Consider the following 7,685-nt stretch of genomic DNA (forward strand, 5'->3'; position numbering starts at 1 on the left):
TGCCACGCATGTAAGATGCAAGGGAAAAGCCGACCCCTCGATCAAACATATGGGCCAACACATCTATCAAAACCTAAGGGGCCAACGCAACCACGAACGATGTGCACTTTGAAAGGAATGCCAACCCTTGACTTTACAATAAGGAGAACAATGCCTCACATCGCCCGACGGAAAAAGCAAGCAAGAGGGAGGGTAGGTGGTTTACAACCAAAACCCTTCCACTTCCCTCTTAAGTGTATGCATCTCAACCGACAATGCCAACACAGAAATAGTACAAGCACAAGACACCGGCACCATAAATAGCCGAACAGTGAAGAGGCTAGCCATCACAAGGAGCCACACCACAACAACCCATACAACTGCCAAAACTTGGAGCAGAAGGGGAATTGTTCACATATGCCTCCCGGGACAAGCATGGCCAAGATTACCGCTCATGCGCTACCAAGTGGGTATGGAGGGAAAATGAAAATCGGACGCCCTACAAATGACCCAAGGCCATTCTTGAGGCAAACTCGAAAAACAAACTCAATTACCAACCCACCTTTCACACGAAAAGCAAAACCCTCCACACCAAATAGGGAGGAGGTGAACAATATAATGAGGAGCCAATTTCAATGGAGCCACAAATGGCTGCCCACCCAATCAAAATTCTCTATTCGCAACAACCGAGGGGAACGATAGCGATATAGGAAACGACGGAGTTTTGGGGCTTCCATCTGGGACCGCAACATCGAAGGCCCAAAGGAGCACCGAGAAAACTTTCAACATTCTTATCGTTGCGATGGGAAAGAGGGATGGGGATGAGCATGGCCCACATTACCGCTCATGTGCTACTGAGCGGGGATGGAGATAAGATAAAAATCGGCGACTCTACAAATGACCCAAGGCCATCATTCGGGCAAACCCGACAAAGCAACTCGATCACCAACCCACCTTTCACACGGAAAGAAAACTTGTCCCCGGTATGTTCTCGAGGGGCATGAGGGGGACCAGGGCGAGCCAAGGAGCCACACCACCATAACCCATACAACGCCGAGAACTTAGAGAGAAGAAGGGGATTTGTTCACGTATGCCTCCCGGGATGAGCATGGCCAACATTACCGCTCATGCGCTACCAGGTGTGGATGGAGAGATGATGAAAATCGGACACCCTACAAATGACCCAAGGCCATCCTTCAAGCAAACCCGAAAACACAATCCGATTACCAACCCACCTTTCACACGGAAAGAAAACCTGCCATTGGTATCATCTAGAGGGGCACAAGGGGACCAAGACGAACCAAGGAGCCAAACCACAACAACCCCTACAACTCCAAGAACTTAGAGAGAAATTATCCACATATGCCTCCCCGGACGAGCATGGGGAACATTACTGCTCATGCGCTACCGAGTGGGGATGGAGAGAAGATGAAAATCGACCACCCTACAAATGACCCAAGGCCATCATTTAGGCAAACGCGAAAACACAACTCGATTACCAACCCACCTTTCATACAGAAAGAAAACCTGTTGCTGGTATCATCTGGAGGGGCACGAGGGGGACCAGGACGAGCTAGGGAGCCACACCACAACACAAAAACCCATATAGCTCCAAGGACTTGGAGAGCGGAAGGGAAATTGTTCACATATGCCTCCCAGGATGAGCATGTCCAACATTACCGCTCATGTGCTACTGAGTGGGGATGGAGAGAATATGAAAATCGGCCGCCCTACAAATGACCCAAGGCCATCGTTCAGGAAAACGCGAAAACACAACTCAATTACCAACCCACCTTTCATATGAAAAGAAAACCTGTCGCTGGTATCATTCGGAGGGGCACTCGAGGACCAGGACGAGCCAAGGAGCCACACCACAACAGCCCATACAGCTCCAAGAACTTGGAGAGCGGAAGGGAAATTGTTCACATATGCCTCCTAGGCTGAGCCTGGCCAACATTACCGCTCATGTGCTACCGAGTGGGGATGGAGAGAAGATGAAAATTGGCCACCCTACAAACGACCCTAGGCCATCGTTCAAGCAAACCCAAAAACACAACACGATTACCAACCCACCTTTCATACGAAAAGAAAAACTGTCGCTGGTATCATCTGGAGGGGCACCTGGGGACCAGGACGAGCCAAGGAGCCACACCACAACAACCCATACAGCTCCGAGAACTTGGAGAGCGGAAGGGGAATTGTTCACATATGCCTCCCAAGACGAGCATGGCCAACATTACCGCTCATGCACTACTGAGTGGGGATGGAGAGAAGATGAAAATCGGTCGCCCTACAAATGACCCAAGGCCATCGTTCAGGCAAACCCAAAAACACAACTCGATTACCAACCCACCTTTCACACGGAAAGAAAACCTGTTGCTGGTATCATCTGGAGGGGCACTCGGGGACCACGACAAGCCAGGGAGCCACACCACAACAGCCCATACAACTCCAACAACATGGAGAGCGGAAGGGGAATTGTTCACATATGCCTCCCAGGATGAGCATGGCCAAAATTACCACTCTTGCGCTAATGAGTGGGGATGGAGAGAAGATAAAAATCGGCGGCTCTACAAATGACCCAAGGCCATCATTCAGGAAAACCCGAAAACACAACTCGATTACCAACCCACCTTTCACACGGAAAGAAAACCTGTCACTGGTATCATCTGGAGGGGCACACGGGGACCAGGACGAGCCAGGGAGCCACACCACAACAGCCCATACAGCTCCAAGAACTTGGAGAGCACAAGGGGAATTGTTCACATATGCCTCCCAAGATGAGCGTGGCCAACATTACCGCTCATGATCTACCGAGTGGGGATGGAGAGAAGATGAAAATCGACAACCCTACAAATGACCCAAGGCCATCCTTCAGGCACACATGAAAACACAACTCGATTACCAACCCACCTTTCACACAGAAAGAAAACCTATCACTGGTATCATCTGGAGGGGCGCAACGGGGACCAGGACGAGCAAGGGAGCCACACCACAACAGCCCATACAGCTCCAAGAACTTGGAAAGCAGAAGGGGAATTGTTCACACATGCCTCCCAGGATGAGCATGGGAAACATTACCGCTCATGAGCTACCGAGTGGGGATGGAGAGAAGATGAAAATTGACCACCCTACAAACGACCCAAGGCCATCATTCAGGCAAACGCGAAAACACAACTCAATTACCAACCCACCTTTCACACGGAAACAAAACCTGTCGCTGGTATCATCTAAAGGGGAGCGAGGGGGACCAGGACGAGCAAGGGAGCCACACCACAATAGCCCATATAGCTCCAAGGACTTGGAAAGTAGAAGGGGAATTGTTCACATATGCCTCCCAAGACGAGCATGGCCAATAGGGGTGATTTTAGGGGCGAATGTTCGCCCTTTGGCGAAATTAAGGGGTTTTAAATTTTTAGTGGGCGATTATTTTGTATCATAGTACATTTTTACAAATCATCTCAAATAGCCCACCTTCTTTTAAGGGAGAGGGTAAAAAAGGTAAATTTAGCCCTTGAAATTAGGAGTTACAACTTTCCATTGGCCCATTTTCAAGAATAGGTTTTATTTAAGTGAATCCATTCGCCCATTTTCAAGAATAGGTTTTATTTAAGTGAATCCTATGGGCCAAAGGCCCAAATACCATATTTATAAAAGAGGTATGGTAAATTAATAAAAATATAAATAAATGAGAAGTATGGTAAATAAATAAAACATTTTTTATATTTACTCCATAAGTCACTTAATATACATGAAAGGGTGTAAACAAATAAAAATATAAGTAAAGTGGAGGTATGGTAAATAAATAAAACATTTTTTATACTTACTCAAAAGGTATGGTAAATAAATAAAAATATAAATAAACTATACGCATGGTAAATAAATAAAACCTATTTTTATATTTAGTACATAACCCTCGTTCTATTTATGAAGGCTCAAGAAAGAGGTTTTATTTAAGTGAATCCTATGGGCCAAATACCATATTTGTAAAAGAGGTATGGTAAATTAATAAAAATATAAATAAACCAGAGGTATGGTAAACAAATAAAACATTTTTTTATATTTACTCCATAAGTCACCTTATATTTACGAACACTCAAAAAATGCGTTATATTTAGGTGAAACCTATGGGAAAAATACTATGGGACAAATACCATGGACTAGATTGTTATTAATACCATGCAAAAAAAATTATTAACCCTAATATTAGTATTAATAAAAAAATGGCACATGGTATTGACCTATGGTATTCACCAAAATGGCACATGGTATTGACCCATGGTATTCACCTAGAATGTAGCCTATTTAAATGGGGGAATTAAACCAGCATAGATCCATATTTACTCTGGATCTACTAACCCCCGAGAGGTATCAAATATTGTGATATGCAAACTAGCATAGAGTGAAAAAATATTTGATCCGATCAAGATTAAAAATGGATGTTGTAATTTAATGTATGTTAAACATTTTAGCTTGGTTAAAATAAAAAATAAAATAAAAATCAACTATTAATTTTATTAATTTTTATAAATTACTAATAGTAATTTTTAAGCTCCAGGTTTATGATAACCCATGGTATTGACCCATGGTAATACCATGGTATTCTTGTGAACATAGACTATTTAAAGGGGAAATTCTATCATCTTAGATCCATCTCAATTCTGGGTCTACCAAGTGCTCAGAGGGATAAATAGATTTCATCCCCCTAAGAGTGGTAGATGTGGAGTTAAGATGGATATAGGTTGGTTTCTATGATAATGAAGATATTAAATAGACTTAGGAAATTATATTGTAAAAACATCTTAAGGTGAATGGTTAAAGCATAGACATTGGACAAGTATATTTGTATACTTCTGTTTTAAACTGAAACAAATCCAGAGCTAAAAGGAATGGATTGATTACGCTAGTCATCCTTCTATAACTTTCCAACATATGCTGGAGTAAACAGATTATAATTTGGATAATTTTTCTAATTGCAAACAAGAACATAATTGTGTAGTGGTAGGGTGGTTACGAGTTCCCTAGAAGTGAAGAATTTGAATTTTTATTGGTTTTATATATAGTATTAGGTTTTTTCTCATGTTTTCTGTGAATGGCACGAGTGAATTTTATCCTACACCTACTAGGTTATCAATATGTAATTTCAGTAATTTTGATTTCAAAAGATATTTTAAGGAAATGCAATGATTTCATTTGTGTATTCAATAAACACAAGATTTTATAATTGAGTAAAATATTCGCCATGCCTGGTGAGAGATTCCCAAAAAATTATATATACATATCATATTATTGATAAAACCGCCTTCCATTTTTCCTATATACCATGGAGATTCACCCATTTATTATAGATGTAAATTTAGGGGGGGGTTCTTAAAATTTTCCCTGCTGGCCAACTTAGCATTTTTGATACGGGTTCATTGGCCCGTGTGCGCCCTCGCCTGAAAGAATTTGCATGGGCGCCCGCATAACCGAAACGAAGCGACAAGGGAGAGTCGGGAAAATGAGCTGCACGAACGAGCACAAAGCCAACCTCGGGTCAAAACTTAGCATTTTCGATACGGGCTCGTTCGCCCGGGTGCGCCCTCGCCCGAACGAGTTCACATGGACGCCGTCAAATGACCCACCCGAATGATTTTGCATGGGCGCCCGAACGATCGAAACGAAGCGACAAGGGAGAGTCGGGCAAACGAGCTGCACGAACGTGCACAAAGCAACCTCGGGTCACAACTTAGCAATTGTGATATGGGCTCGTTCACCCAGGCGTTCCCTTGCTCGAATGACCCACCCGAACGAGTTCACACGGACGCCCTCAGGCGACCCGTCTGAATGACCGAAACGGAGCGACAAGGGAGAGCCGGGCAAACGAGTTGCACGAACGTGCACAAAGCCAACCTCAGATCACAACTTAGCATTTTTGATATGGGCTCATTCGCCTGGGCGCGCCATCGCCCGAACGACCCGCCCGAACAACCGAAACGAAGCGACAAGGGAGAGCCAGGCAAACGAGCTGCACGAACGTGCACAAAGCCAACCTCGGGTCACAACTTAGCATTTTTGATACGGGCTTGTTCTCCCGGGCACGCCCTCTCCCGAACGACCCACCCAAATGAGTTCACACGGGCGCCCTCAAATGACCCACCTAAATGATTTTGCATGGGCGCCTGAACGACCGAAACGAACCGACAAGGGAGAGCCGGGAAAACGAGCTGCACGAACGTGCACAAAGCCAACCTCGGGTCACAACTTAGCATTTTTAATACAGGCTCGTTCTCCCGGGAGCCCCCTCGCTCGAACGACCCACCCGAACGAGTTCACACGGGCGCCCTCAAACGACCCGCCTGAACGACCCACCCGAACAAGTTCACACGGGCGCCCTCAAACGACCCGCCTGAACGACCCGCCCGAACGAGTTCACACGGGCGCCCTGAAATGACCCGACCGAACAAGTTCACACGGGCACCCTCAAATGACCTGCCCGAACGACCGAAACAAACCGACAAGGGAGAGCCGAGCAAACGAGTTGCACGAACGTGCGCAAAGCCAACCTCAGGTCACAACTTAACATTTTTGATACGGGTTCGTTCGCCTGGGCGCACCATCGCCCGAACGACCCGCCCGAACGAGTTCACATGGGCACCCTCAAATGACCCGCCTAAACGACCCGCCCGAACGAGTTCACACGGGTGGCCTCAAACGACCTGCCCAAACGACTCGCCCGAACGAGTTCACACGGGCGCCCTCAAACGACCCGCTCGATCGACCGAAACGAACCGACAAGGGAGAGCCGGGCAAACAAGCTGCACAAACATGCACAAAGCCAACCTCGGGTCACAACTTAGCATTTTTGATATGGGCTCATTCGCCTGGGCGCACCCTCGCCCAAACAACCTACCCGAACGAGTTCACACGGGCGCCCTCAAACGACCCGCCCGAACGAGTTCACACGGGCACCCTCAAACGACCCGCCCGAACGAGTTCACACCGGCGCCCTCAAACGACCGGCACGAATGACCCGCCCGAACGAGTTCAGACGGGTGCCCTCAAACGACCCGCCCGAACGAGTTCACACTGGCGCCCTCAAACGACCGCCTGAACGATTTTGCATGGGTGCCCGAACGACCAAAACGATGCGACAAGGGAGAGTCGAGCAAACGAGCTGCACAAACGTGTACAAAGCCAACCTCGGGTCACAACTTAGCATTTTTGATACGGGCTCATTTTCCCGGGCGTGCCCTCACCCGAACGACCCGCCCGAACGAGTTCACACGGGCACCCTCAAACGACACGCCCGAATGGATGTTGTAATTTAATGTATGTTAAACATTTTAGCTTGGTTAAAATAAAAAATAAAATAAAAATCAACTATTAATTTTATTAATTTTTATAAATTACTAATAGTAATTTTTAAGCTCCAGGTTTATGATAACCCATGGTATTGACCCATGGTAATACCATGGTATTCTTGTGAGCATAGACTATTTAAAGGGGAAATTCTATCATCTTAGATCCATCTCAATTTTGGGTCTACCAAGTGCTCAAAGGGATAAATAGATTTCATCCCCCTAAGAGTGGTAGATGTGGAGTTAAGATGGATATAGGTTGGTTTCTATGATAATGAAGATATTAAGTAGACTTAGGAAATTATATTGTAAAAACATCTTAAGGTGAATGGTTAAAGCATAGACATTGGACAAGTATATTTATAT

Source organism: Pinus tabuliformis, chromosome 7 (genome assembly GCF_031772625.1).
Source record: "Pinus tabuliformis cultivar Carrire ecotype Pingquan chromosome 7, CPIR1, whole genome shotgun sequence".
NCBI lineage: Eukaryota > Viridiplantae > Streptophyta > Pinopsida > Pinales > Pinaceae > Pinus > Pinus tabuliformis.